Here is a 14,036-nt window from a genome sequence, read left to right on the forward strand (position 1 = left end):
GCTGTTAGTGATCTCATTTCTCAGTCCTTGCACGTCAGCCCTTATATTGTCAAAATCTTCTTTCAATGCATTTCTGACTTCTTCTTTTAACAGCGTACTAATGTCCTCTTTAATGGATTGAAGAAGCTCCAGTTTTAGAGCAGTAGGATCCACATCACGCGCGTCTGTTGAGTCTGCTCTTCAGCGGCCGTAGAGCTGGACGCTGCCCTTTGGCCATCATCGATACTCTCGCCCGAGATCGCACCGGGGCTAAAATATTCACCTGCTCAGCTGTTTTTGATCAGTTTGAGCCCATGTGGTTTGATCAGGTGGAGGAACGATGTGATGCTATAAAGACATCATCTTGTCCAAATGATGTTGTTCCAACACGTGTTTAAAAAGATTTTAAAGGTTGTTGGTTCCGACATCTTAGCGATTTTTAACAGCAGTCTTAGTTCAGGTGTTGTACAGCCTGTTTTAAACATGCTGTTGTACAGCCTGTACTAAAAACCTGATCTGGATCCTCTGTCTGCTCAAACTTCAGGCCTATTTCAAAGCTTCCCTTCCTGTCGAAGATTTTGTAAAAGATTATATTTGTTCAGCTGCAATCTGTTGTAAAGGTTTCAGTCTGGTTTTAAAGCTCTTCACAGCACTGAAACTGCACTTTGGAAAGTTCTTAATGATCTTTTATCAGCCACTGATCAGGAGACTCAGCTGTGCTTTTGGATCTGACTGCTGCCTTGACCACAGCATCTTGACCTCACCATTGGAGCATGGCGGCATCAAGGGCGCTCTATTAGACTGGTTCAGCTCTTTTATTAAATCGCATTATTGTGTGGATGCCTTAATAGGCATCCACACTATTGAGTTCCTGTTTCTCTTTATTCTTTATTATTCCGGGTGTTTCCGTACACTTTTCGCCGTGGATCTACTTCCACAATTTTTGTGCTATTTTCACCGTTCAAACTCTAAACTGTTCTGCTCTTTCTGCTTATGCCGGCTATGACTTTTGGTGTTTATTACTATTATACTTTTTAAAATATTACACTTTTTTCCTTTAATTTGTCCCATTGAAATGAATGGGAAACTTCCACAATTCTGCTAAAACTTTCTTGTCTTTGAAACTTAACTACTGCCTCATACTTTCACCTAGAAACTCCATTCAAACTTTAAAACGTTCTCAAATGATTGGGCTATTCCTGTATGATTCAGCTTTTTCAGATCTTCTACTGTTTTCATCTTATCTCTCTTTAAGTCTTCAGTTGCAAAATTGTGATTTTTCAGAAAATACATGCGTTGCTATGGTTGCTATGCAATTAACTCAGAGGGGACAGTGAAACTGTTTGAATTTTCTCTTCATGTCCAAACAACTTCTTGCTACTCGCTCAATTTCCACTCAAGCCCCACAGATTATACACCAAAACGTAGGTATTTTTGCTGGCTTTCAGAAAATGTCCCTATCATTGTTGTGGGACTCATAGTTATTTTGCAAATCTCCTCAGAGTAACACAAAGTCAGAAAACTCTCCATATAAACTCAATGGAGAGTTTGTTCAAAATCACCGCTGGATTTCTCTAATGAGAGGCATTTTCAAATTGTCATATCTCCTTAACGAAGCGAAGTTAAGACATGAGGCTTGTCCCGGTATATCTTCAGACACTCCTGATGCTCACAATTCAAGAATTATTTTCTCACCTATTACCGTTCTGAGATGAGTTAGACTTGTTTGAGGGTAGGAAATTTGTCCCTCGCTCAGATTTCATCAGATTTCAAATTCTGGAAATGAGTCACTTTTTTCTCTCATCATATCTTTTTGATGGATTTCCACAGAGCCCTGAAAATTTCCATGACTGTTCACCAAAGCCTGCTGTTTCTTACGGTGAAAGAATGATTTTGATGCTCCATATAGATTTAGAGTTACCAAAGGTTGTTTGAGAGCAAGTCAAGGCAGTTTTTGCTTCGCCTCTACTCAGTTACAGTGTATTACAAGTCATATATCTTTAATAATTTATATTTTATCTCTGAATTATGAAGACCTGAAGATTCCCCCATCTCTTCTGAACAAAACAATGTCTGAATGACCGTTCTAGCCTCTACGGTTAGGAAATTATGGCCATTTGTTCGAGGGGAATCCTGAATGTCAGAAATACACTGAAGAAAACTCACACCTCTCTCTGTGTCTGCGTGTGTAAGGGCTGACTACAGCAGGTGCAGCTAATTTAACTGACCTACATATACCAAGCCCAGACTCTCAACAGCTCCTGTTCCCTTACTGTCTGTGTATGTGTGTCTGTGTATCAATATTTCTCCTATGTTTAGGTATTACTCCTCAATCATAGTATTTCTGCTAAAGCAAAGTACTTCTACTACATCTTAGTACTTCTGCTAAATCATAGTATTTTTTGAAAAATCATAGTATATTTGCCAAATCATGGTATTTGTGCAAAATCATGGTTTTGGGGCCAAATCATAATATTTCTGTTATGTTATAGTATATGTGCTGAATATATTATATGTGCCAAATCACAGTATTTATACCAAATTATAGTATTTATGCCAAATTACAGTATTTCTGCTAAAAAGCAGAAATAGTCCTTTTTAGCAGGAATTTCTGCCAAAAGATAGTATTTATGTTAAAACATAGTATTTCTGCTAAATCAGAGTATTCCTGCCAAATCATAGTATTTGTACTGAAACATAGTACTTCTGCCCAATCACATTATTTGTACTAAATGATAGTACTTGTGCCAAATCATAGTATTTGTGCCAAAGCATCGTATTTGTATGGAGTCATAGTATTTCTTCTAAATCATAGTATTTCAATCAAATCTCAGTAGTTGTTGTTAAAACGCAGTATTATTGCAAAATCATAGTATTTGTACCCATTCATAGTATTTCTGCTAAATCATAGCATTTGTGCCAAATCATGGTATTTGTGCAAAAACATAGTATGTCTGCAAAACCATAGTATATCCCTTATGTTATAGTATTACTACTAAGGCATAGTATTTCTGCCAAATCATAGTATTTGTACTAAATCATAGTACTTGTGCCAAATCATAGTATTTGTTGCACATCATAGTATTGGAACCAAAACATAGTATTTGTCCCAAAGCATCGTATTTGTATGGAGTAATAGTATTTCTTCAAAATCATAGTATTTCAATCAAATCTCAGTAGTTGTGTTAAAATGCAGTATTATTGCCAAATCATAGTATTTGTACCCAATCATAGTATTTTTGCCATGTCATTGTATTTGTGCCAAATCATAGTATTTTTGCCAAATTGTGGTATTTGTGCCCAATTAATAATTCTGTTATGTTATAGTATTACTACTAAGTTGTAGAATATCTGTTATGTTATAGTGTATCTGCGGAATATAGTATTTGTGCCAAATCGTAGTATTTATACCAAATCACAGTATTTGTGCTAAAACATAGTATTTCTGCCATATTGTGGCATTTGTGCAAGAACATTGAACTGTTATGTTATAGTATTACTACTAAGTCATAGTATTTCTGCGTTGTTATAGTATTTGTACTAAAACGTAGTATCTCTGCCAAGTCATAGAATTACTGCAATTTCATAGTTTTTTTTAGGAAATCTGTTATGTTATAGTATTACTACTAAGTCATAGTATTTCTGCCAAATCATAGTATTTGTGCCAAAGCATCGTATTTGTATGGAGTCATAGTATTTCAATCAAATCTCAGTAGTTGTTGTTAAAACGCAGTATTATTGCAAAATCATAGTATTTGTACCCAATCTTAGTATTTCTGCTAAATCATAGCATTTGTTCCAAATCATGGTATTTGTGCAGAAAACTTGGTTTGTCTGCAAAACCATAGTATATCTCTTATGTTATAGTATTACTACTAAGGCATAGTATTTCTGCCAAATCATAGTATTTGTACTAAATCATAGTACTTGTGCCAAATCATAGTATTTGTTGCACATCATAGTATTGGAACCCAAACATAGTATTTGTCCCAAAGCATCGTATTTGTATGGAGTAATAGTATTTCTTCAAAATCATAGTATTTCAATCAAATCTCAGTAGTTGTGTTAAAATGCAGTATTATTGCCAAATCATAGTATTTGTACCCAATCATAGTATTTTTGCCAAATTGTGGTATTTGTGCCCAATTAATAATTCTGTTATGTTATAGTATTACTACTAAGTCGTAGAATATCTGTTATGTTATAGTGTATCTGCGGAATATAGTATGTGTGCCAAATCGTAGTATTTATACCAAATCACAGTATTTATGCTAAAACATAGTATTTCTGCCATATTGTGGTATTTGTGCAAGAACATTGAACTGTTATGTTATAGTATTACTACTAAGTCATAGTATTTCTGCCAAATCATAGTATTTGTGTGAATTTGTATACTGTAATATCACTGTAGTATGTAGTGGCTAAGTAGGGGGTGTTTACAGTGTAAATAGGTCATCTCTTGTGTTGGAGTGCCCTCTTGTGGCGCCTTTTGGGTAGTGCCTTAGTAAACGTGAACCCTGTAAGAAGTGGTATCAGACTGATTTGTAGTGGAGGAATTTGTTGCCAGTGTTCTTAATCATAGAAACCACACCATATCACCTCTCCACATCCTCCTACTGTATGCCATGCCTCCCTGTACCATCCATCTGACCGCCAATAAACTCCACCTGTGGTAATCTAATCCCTGGATGTCAGCCTCTCCTTCTGACCGAGGATAGTTACTATTGCAGCACCACCCAGCATTAAACTGACGTACACCATTCTGTACAATAGTATTTGTGCTAAAAAGTAGTATTTCTGCCAAATCATAGTATTACTGCTATTTCATACTATTTAAGCGAAATTACAGTGTTTCTGCAAAAACATGTTTGAGGGGTGGAAATCTGTCCTCCTCTCATTTTTCAAACTCCGAAAATTAAGCCATTTCTTCTCTCGTCATGTCTCCGCGACGGAGATACAAAGAGCTATGTAAATCGTAGTCAAAGTACACCAAAGTCCGCTGATTCACCCAGTGCAAGAATTATGCTTCTATCCCACCTAGTTTTTGAGTACAAATTTATACACTATCACAGACCGGTAATTCATATTGATAATTTATTACAATTCTGCAAAGTTTTATGATTTTAGCAGCTTTTCTAATATGGACCTCACATTCTTGTTAACAGTCTATGGCAGAAATACATACAAGTACACAGCCTGATGAAGCAGACAGAAGCAGTACCTCTGATTGGTTCAGCATTTTCACCTCTTATCAGCACAAATCTCAGCCTCTTCTGCTGTTTTCATTACAATTGTAAGCTTTTCCACCTTTTTTCAGTTATGTGAGAACCAGTTTGGCTCAATGAGTAGCTGAAAAATGTCAGCCTCTTCTGCTGTTTTAGCAGGATTTCAGAGTTCAGCTTTTTCACTTGTTTTAAGCACAAATTTCAGTTTCTTTACCTCATTTCACAACAAAGTTCTTCCTCTTCACCTCTTTTCTGCTAATTTGAGCTTCTGCTCCACAGTGCACATTGTCCCTCTCATCATATCTTTGCTTGTGACCAGAACTCATTTGGCTCAGAGGGTAGGGCATCTGCCGTGAGACCCGGTGGCAGAGGTTTGAATCCTACCTGTGACAGTTGCTACACATGTTCCCTGCTTGCATGCGCTCTGCTTTCTTGTGTGTCACTGCTCTCCAGTGTGTCATTACACATACAGCAAGTACTTCTGCTTCTACACCTCTTGTCAGCTCATCTTATTGCTTCTTTGCCTCTTTTCAGCAGAAATTCTTCTGATTCACCTCTTTTCTGCCAAATGTTTAGCTTTTTCACCTCTTATCAGCACAATTCTAAGCAGCTTCTGCTAATTTCACCACAATTGTCACTCTCTCCACCTCTTCTTTGTGTGAATGAGTTTGGTGCAGTGAGGTGAATTGCCGCCTTTAGACCAGAAGGGCCAGGTTCGAATCCTGCTCAGGGCAATGTTTTTTGTTGTTTTTTTTTCAACTTTTTCAGCTTTTTTCAGCAGACATCTTCAGCGTTAAGGCATCCACACAGCATTTTCGCAGGAAATGCAAATTTTTCTAGTTACATTTGGGGCTTATATTTGACGGCAATGTGACCTTTGAAAAACAGCTGAGCTCAGTTGTACAGCGGTCTTTCTTCAAACTGAGGCTTTTATCTAAGGTGAGATCATTTCTATCTTTTAAAAACCTTGAACGGGCGATCCACGTTTTCATGACGTCCCAGCTGGATTATTGTAACTCCTTATATGTTGGAGTTAGTGGGACCTGCCTGGCAAGACTGCAGCTGGTCCAGAAAGCTGCAGCTCGTCTTCTGACACAAGCTCAAAGACATTTATCGTCCCAACAACCACATATACGCTGGTCCCTCGCTGTAACACAGTTCACCTTTGGCGGCCTCGCTGTTTCGCTGATCTTTTTTGTGCAATTTTGCATGTTTTTGTTTTTTACAGCGCGTTGTGTTCTGCGTCCTGATTGGCTGTAGACCATTGTCAGCCAATCTCGTGCCGTGTCTCCTGTACAGTACAGAATGTGTTCAAATTTACAGCAGTGTGACTCTGCAGTGCTGCACTGTATGTTTGTATGTTTTGTCCCAACAAACAACAATGATGACGAGACGTTTTGCAGCTGTGGTAGCAGCCAAAGGCAGAGGAAGATGCTGACCATCATAGTTTCAACAAGGAGGCAAAAAGGTTGTAACTGTCCACAACAAGAACATCGTAAGGATGGAGTCAGCTTTGGCTTTGTGGATCAGTGACCGCAGGAAAAAGAACATCGTGCTGGACACCAACATTATCTGCATAAAAACTCAAAAGCTTTATGCAACTTTACCTGACAGCGAGGAGCCCAGGCCATGGACGAGTGCTCCTCACACAGAAGCTCATTTAATGCCAGCAAAGGCTGATTTGACACGTTTCAGAAACACTTTGCTTTCACTCTTTAATAATGAACTTATTTTTCTATGAAGGTTTGAACTTTGTTTAAACAAGAGAGAAAAGTGTGAAAATGTTCATGCCTGTCTGAGAAAAGTGTAGAAAGTGTGCAGTGAGGGTTTAACTGCCTTAAAACTTCTATAATACTTGTAAAACATAAAGCTGCTACTTCATTCTGAGACTTATTTTTAGAACGTAACTCGATAAACGAGCGACCGCAGTACTGTATTGTGTTTATTTTGAAAACTCTCAACAGGATCTTCAGATTTATTTTGAAAGCTTTATCTGGAAAACACAAACACATAAGCAGGAAACAAAGAGCGTGATATGAAACGATAGACGTTTTCATATGGTCATCATATATACATCGTTCTATCGAACAGCCCCAGCTCCTGCTGTCAGTCTCTGTAAATCTGCTCTGAAAACACATTTGTATTCACTGGCTTTTAATACAGCATGAGAGTTATTTGATATTTGATGTGTGATATTAATATTAGGAGTTATTTTAATCGTTATTTTGGATTCTTGTACAGCACTGTGGTCAACGCTGCTGCTGTAATTAATGTGCTATAAACACATAAACAATCTGCAGTTAAACATCCAAAACTAAAGATGTGATCGCTGCCTTTAGAAAATGTGCTGATGCACAAGATATCAGCTCCATTAAGGTGGAATGTGGCCGTGTTAGAAACATGTTGGAAGAAGTTTGAAGCTGAAACTGTGAAGCTGAGAGTGAAAGAGCTCCAGCGTCTGTCACAGGAAACTTTCTTATTTCCACACTGATGAAAGCATCAAGCTTTGATTTCCTGCTGCTTTTATTGAGTCACACTGTGAAACTGAGCCACAGCTGAACCAGCATCCCTGTACAGCAGACACTTACAGCGCTTGGCTGCTTCCATTGGACCCTCTGCACAGAGCTTCAGTTTCCTCTTCTGGTCCCAAAGTGCAGAACAACAAGGTTTCAAACAGCTTCGTTCCAGCAGCATCAGCCACAGACATGCATAGAGAATCCTTTGGTTGTGTTGTGTGTTTGCATATCTGCTGTGTTGCTTTGTGAGGATGGATCATCTCCTGCAGCTCCAGATAAACAAGCTGCACCTGAACCTGGTAGCTTCACTTAGAAGACACTTGTGACGGGAACGTGTGAGAAGTTTTGTGCAGACAAGTTTGGATTTAGAGTGTGGGACGAGCTCTCCACAGTCTTTGTGGAGATCCACATTCTGCATACTGCCTGTGAGAAGCTGCAGACATTTGTCCTCCAAATCCACTGAGCAGCTGCTCGTGGTGGTATTAGCTTCATGTGTGCGTGTTAGCATGAAGCCTCGGTCACACTCTGCTGTGGACACGGTCACGGACAGCTGGACGCCTGATGGACGAGTCGTCCTTCCTGTTAAACTTCTTTGAGCATGAGAAGAGCATGAGAAGCTCAGTGGACACTGTTCAGTGTTTTAACTCTCGCTTTCTGATGGGTTTAGATTTTATTATTGTCATTTGTATTAGGAAATATTTAACCATATATTCTTAGAGGTGTATAATCAATTGTGTAGTGATAGGATGTGTGATCTTTAGCAGGCTGCAGGGGCTTGGTGTGTATTCCACACTAGAATGCACACCCACATCCTGGGAGCACGAGAGAGGTCGTACCTTCTCTTATTGTTTTATGGCAGGATTAACGTAGCTATGTCTGTTCTAGTCTAAGTGCTTTTTGTTTAGATGAACTGCTGGACTTCCTCACCATGTTATCTAGGGTGAACCATCTAGGGTGAAGGGGGGTCTACCCTCTTCCTGACCAAGGATGTTATACGACCCTTTGATCAGCAGTACCACCCACACACACACACACACACACACACACACACACACACACACACACACACACACACACACACACACACACTATTCTTTGTTCACATGTATACCTATGTGAGATGCTATATGTTAATGACCCTATGCATATTCATGTAACCACAATAAAAGGAGTGCTATGGGGAGCCTGGCTGAGAGTCTGATGGTGGTCAAGTGGTGGAACGACGCTTGGCTCCAGCCAGGTCTCCCTCATGCATGAGTAAACCAGAGAACTTTGGTGCCTTGTGTCTTGCTTTTTGCTGCGTAGCAGATTGTCCTTAACGTTCCAGTGGATAGGTTCAAACTACAAACCTATCATTAATTGGTCCTTCGAGAGCCGGATCCCTGGAGTCGACATTCACCGAGGGGAAAAGAGACACGCCGACAGACTGACGTCAGCCAGGACTTATAGAGGTCCTGCAGCAAAGTCCCGAGGCGTGAGAATTCGTCATCGAGCCGGTGGATTAGCCGTCTGTTTTTTCTCCTCGATGGATGACGATTGACGGGATTCGGGACTGATGCTACTCGCAATAAGCAACACCAAGTAGGTATGTGAAAAATCTAAGCCACTGTGTGAGGCTGAGTTGTAAAGTCTTTATCACTGTGTGCGATAAAGCGTGTAGTCACTGTGTGCGACTATTCTTTGCCGCTGTGTGCAGCAAAGCGCGCATCCACTGTGTGAGGTTGCGTTGAAAGTCTTTATCACTGTGTGCGATAAAGCGCGTGATCACTGCTATGTAAGTCTTTGCCACTGTGTGCGACAAAGCACGCAGTCACTGTGTGAGACTGCGTTGAGACAATAGGCCTAATTTTTGTTGTTTGTGTGTGAGGATATTTTTTGTTGTTGTTGTTGTTGTGTGAGTGTGTGCGGAGCAGAACACGTGGTCTGTGACGTCGGCAGCTGTTGTTGTTATTATGGGTTCCCAAGCAACCAAGAGTGTGTCAGAGGGTGACGAGAAGTTTATGGTGAAATTCGCTCCCGGTAGCGCAAAGTATTTAGGACATTGGCGCAAGAAATATGATTTTGAAGGTAAATTGGTTGTAGGACAATGTCAAATGTTAGTAGACCAGTTGACAGTGAAAGCAGCTTGTGCGACAGGGAAATTGAAACAGGAGAGAGAGTTACAAGTGGCGTCCGCTAAATTGTGGTTAGAACAGGCGCAGAAGAGACAGGAGGCAGTGACTATATATACTGACAGTCAGTATGCATATGCTACACTTCATTTCTTTGCCGCTCAGTGGTCAAGACGAGGCATGACAACATCAACAGGTAAACCTGTGGAGCATGCGACATTGTTGCAGGCCCTGTTGAAAGCAGTCTTACTGCCTAGTAAAGTTGCGGTTTGTAAATGTGCAGCACACACACGTGGCACTGACCCCATTGTACTAGGCAACGCCTTTGCAGATAAAATTGCAAAGGAAGCGGCCCTTGGAACACATGGGGTTCATGTTCTGGCGTCACAGGAGCAAACTACGCCCATCACACATGATGTGTTAGCAGACATGCAGTCACACTCACCTCCAGCTGAGAAGCAGCTGTGGCTCACTAAAGGAGCAAGCCTGCGAGGTGATGTCTACTATCTTTGTGATAAACCTATATTGCCTAAGAACCTATACAGGACTGCTGCAAGTTTGAGCCACGGGCTCTGCCATGTCTCGACAGCTGGGATGGTGGCAGCAGTCGAACGGCAGTTTTTCACACTGGGATTCAATGCTTATTCAAAACATTTTTGTAAAGCATGTTTAATATGTTGTAAACATAATGCTCAGGGAAACCTCAGACCTAGGAGAGGAAAGTTTCCCAGACCCAGCTACCCATTTGAAGTAATCCATATGGATTTCATTGAGTTGTCTAACTGTAACACCTACAGGTACTGCCTGGTGATTGTGTGCCCGTTCTCAAAGTGGGTAGAAGTTGTCCCCACTGAGAAAGCAGATGCTATTTCAGTGGCTAAAGTGATATGCAAAAATGTGATCCCAGAGCATGGGATCCCCCAGACTATTTACAGTGACAATGGTCCTCATTTTGTGAATGAAGTAATTGAGAAAATGTCACAACATCTGGGGATAACGCTGAAAAACCATTGCTCATATCACCCACAAAGTGCAGGGCTGGTTGAAAGGACTAATGGCACAGTAAAGCTGAGACTCAGGAAAACAATGGAGGAAACAGGCAGAACATGGGTAGACTGCATTGAGCTAGTGAAAATGTATATGAGAATCACGCCAACTGATAATGGCCTAACGCCTTTTGAAATAATATATGGCAGGCCATTTAGAGTTCCAGTGTTTTGTAATGATAATGATAAAGCAGAAGAAGAAAACACACTAGCAGACTGGATGATTAAAATGCTGAAAAGCAAAGAAGTCATGAGTGCAAATAATCTGCCAGATGATTCTGTTTCTGTACAGGAAGAACGTCTGAAGCCAGGGGACTGGGTACTGATAAAGGTCATAAAGAGGAAGTGCTGGTCGAAGCCACGGTGGGACGGACCATACCAGGCTCTGCTGACAACACCAACTGCTGTGAAGATTGCAGAACGACCCACCTGGATACACCAAAGCCACTGCAAAAAGGTGACACACATCCAGGCCAGCTCGGAGTAAGTGGCAGGAAGACCGGGTACAAAGGGGGGGAAAGCCTCTAGGGCCCTTCGTCTCAATCCGGTGAAGAAACCAACTGAGCCACAGGTACTCATCAGAATGGCTGGTAAAGTGTTGTCTACCCTGCTGGGTGTAATGGCTTTGATGTCATCATGGTCAGCTGTGGAGACCCTGTATGTCCAAGGAAACCACACCCAATACCCTCATTGCTATTCTACAAACTTTTGGTAGCAGTTTATGAATACAACTGCTCACTTGAACAATAGGACGGACTGCTATGTGTGTGCTCATATGCCGTTATCCGCATATACATCTGGACTGTGGCCGTACAGCATACCAGAGGACAGGAGTTGGTGTCTGTTGGGCTTAGCAACTCATCCTGGCAACAGAGTCCTCTGGTCCCAGGCCAACTATAGTACACCTCTGAACATCACCTGGAGTAAGTCGCCACTTATAGATGTGAATTGTTCTGAGCAAACTGACTTATTGGCCTGGCCTCAAGTGTCAGACCCACTGCCAGACATAATATTGCTGAACAAGCTGAATACAGCTCAACTGCCGTTGTGTGTGATGAACAATGGATCACTGTCAGTGGGGGAGCTGCCGCTTCGTTTATGTGGATACATATACACCTACTGCCCTCCAGAGAATGAGAGCAGGTGTATGAAATGCTTGACCAGTGCAAAGTGAGCTGAGAACTTGACATTAAGGAGGACTGAATGCAAGTCCAACCGGGCTTACAGGATACCAGTAAAAGCAAAGAGTCAGAAGTGGACAGGATGTGCAAGGATGGTGCCGAGCAGTAAAGGAACAAGAGTGTTGGCTGATTGGTATTTCTTGTGTGGACATAAAGCCTATCTATCACTCCCTGAGGGATGGGGAGGATTGTGTGCCGTGGTGAAGTTATCGGATCATGTCTTCTTCATGGACAGAGTTGAACATCACCCTAGCAACCGACGGAAGCGTGAGGTGAATATAGCCTCACCTAACTCTTTTGGAGTGACAGTAGACACTGGAGTGCCACGAGAATTCCGCATTTGGAGTGGAGGAGCTAAATTCTTCCAAAGTTTGATCCCAAACATCGGAGTTGCAGAGGTGCGGGATCATGTGGAGATCAACCGATATGCCTTACTGCGACACATTAATCTCACTAAGACTCTGGGAACAGCCTTAGCGGAGGAGCAAAAGGCCATCAGAACGATGGTACTGCAGAACAGGCTGACCCTAGACTTGATAACAGCATCACAAGGAGGAGTGTGTAAGCTGATTGGAGAGACATGTTGTACGTTTATTCCGGATGGATATACGACTGGAGGAGACATCTATGAGGCACTGCAGAACTTAACTGCTCTGCAGAAATATGTGGCGGACCACACATCAGGAGGAGACACGTCACAAGGCTGGATAGCCTGGTTGACATCTGGACCATGGTGGAATATGTTTCTAAAGTTTTTGACTCCCATTCTTACATTATTGGCTTTGCTTTGCTTGTTTACAGGTTGCATTTTGCCATGTGTAAGATCGATGGTGAATAAAATGATTGCTAACACCTTTACCAATTTCATACTGTTGCAGCAGAGTGACATGGATGCTAAGGCTAATATGTGTGTATGAAATGAAGCCTGCACTGAAAATGTTGACAAGTGGTGTAGAGCTGAAGATATATATATGCCGTATAGCCTTAAAAAATGACAATACAGGGTGGTGATGATGGGTTTAGATTTTATTATTGTCATTTGTATTAGGAAATATTTAACCATATATTCTTAGAGGTGTATAATCAATTGTGTAGTGATAGGATGTGTGATCTTTAGCAGGCTGCAGGGGCTTGGTGTGTATTCCACACTGGAATGCACACCCACATCCTGGGAGCACGAGAGAGGTCGTACCTTCTCTTATTGTTTTATGGCAGGATTAACGTAGCTACGTCTGTTCTAGTCTAAGTGCTTTTTGTTTAGATGAACTGCTGGACTTCCTCACCATGTTATCTAGGGTGAACCATCTAGGGTGAAGGGGGGTCTACCCTCTTCCTGACCAAGGATGTTATATGACCCTTTGATCAGCAGTACCACACACACACACACACACACACACACACACACACACACACACACACACACAGTATTCTTTGTTCACATGTATACCTATGTGAGATGCTATATGTTAATGACCCTATGCATATTCATGTAACCACAATAAAAGGAGTGCTATGGGGAGCCTGGCTGAGAGTCTGATGGTGGTCAAGTGGTGGAACGACGCTTGGCTCCAGCCAGGTCTCCCTCATGCATGAGTAAACCAGAGAACTTTGGTGCCTTGTGTCTTGCTTTTTGCTGCGTAGCAGATTGTCCTTAACGTTCCAGTGGATAGGTTCAAACTACAAACCTATCACTTTCACTTCAGCTTCACCAACAACAGCACAAGCAGAGCAGCCCACTGCCTGCATGGCTGGGACAGCGCCCCCTGGTGACTGTAAACCACTACAACATGTAGACGGCCGTCTGCAGGCTGGATGTAGCACCACCGCAGAGACGTGCTGCAGCTCTGTTTAGTTACCCAGCTGACAGCAGAGGCTGTAGTTTACTGTTACCAACATGGAAAACTGAAGCTTCACCAGCTGGAGCTACAGAGCTGGAGAACAAAGGAGACTGAGAGGCCAGAATGATGTGGGAGGAAAC

General features: G+C 41.6%; 1 pseudogene; it reads left to right on the plus strand.

Annotated features, from left to right (window-relative positions):
* The first annotated feature begins 11,553 nt into the window (after positions 1-11,553).
* On the plus strand, positions 11,554-12,975 carry LOC146606962 (uncharacterized; annotated as a pseudogene).
* The last annotated feature ends 1,061 nt before the right edge of the window (positions 12,976-14,036 follow it).

This window comes from Diplotaxodon limnothrissa, unplaced genomic scaffold (genome assembly GCF_057381915.1).
Source record: "Diplotaxodon limnothrissa isolate DT_005_m unplaced genomic scaffold, D_limnothrissa_male_GT1.1 unmapped_scaffold_1, whole genome shotgun sequence".
Classification (NCBI taxonomy): domain Eukaryota; kingdom Metazoa; phylum Chordata; class Actinopteri; order Cichliformes; family Cichlidae; genus Diplotaxodon; species Diplotaxodon limnothrissa.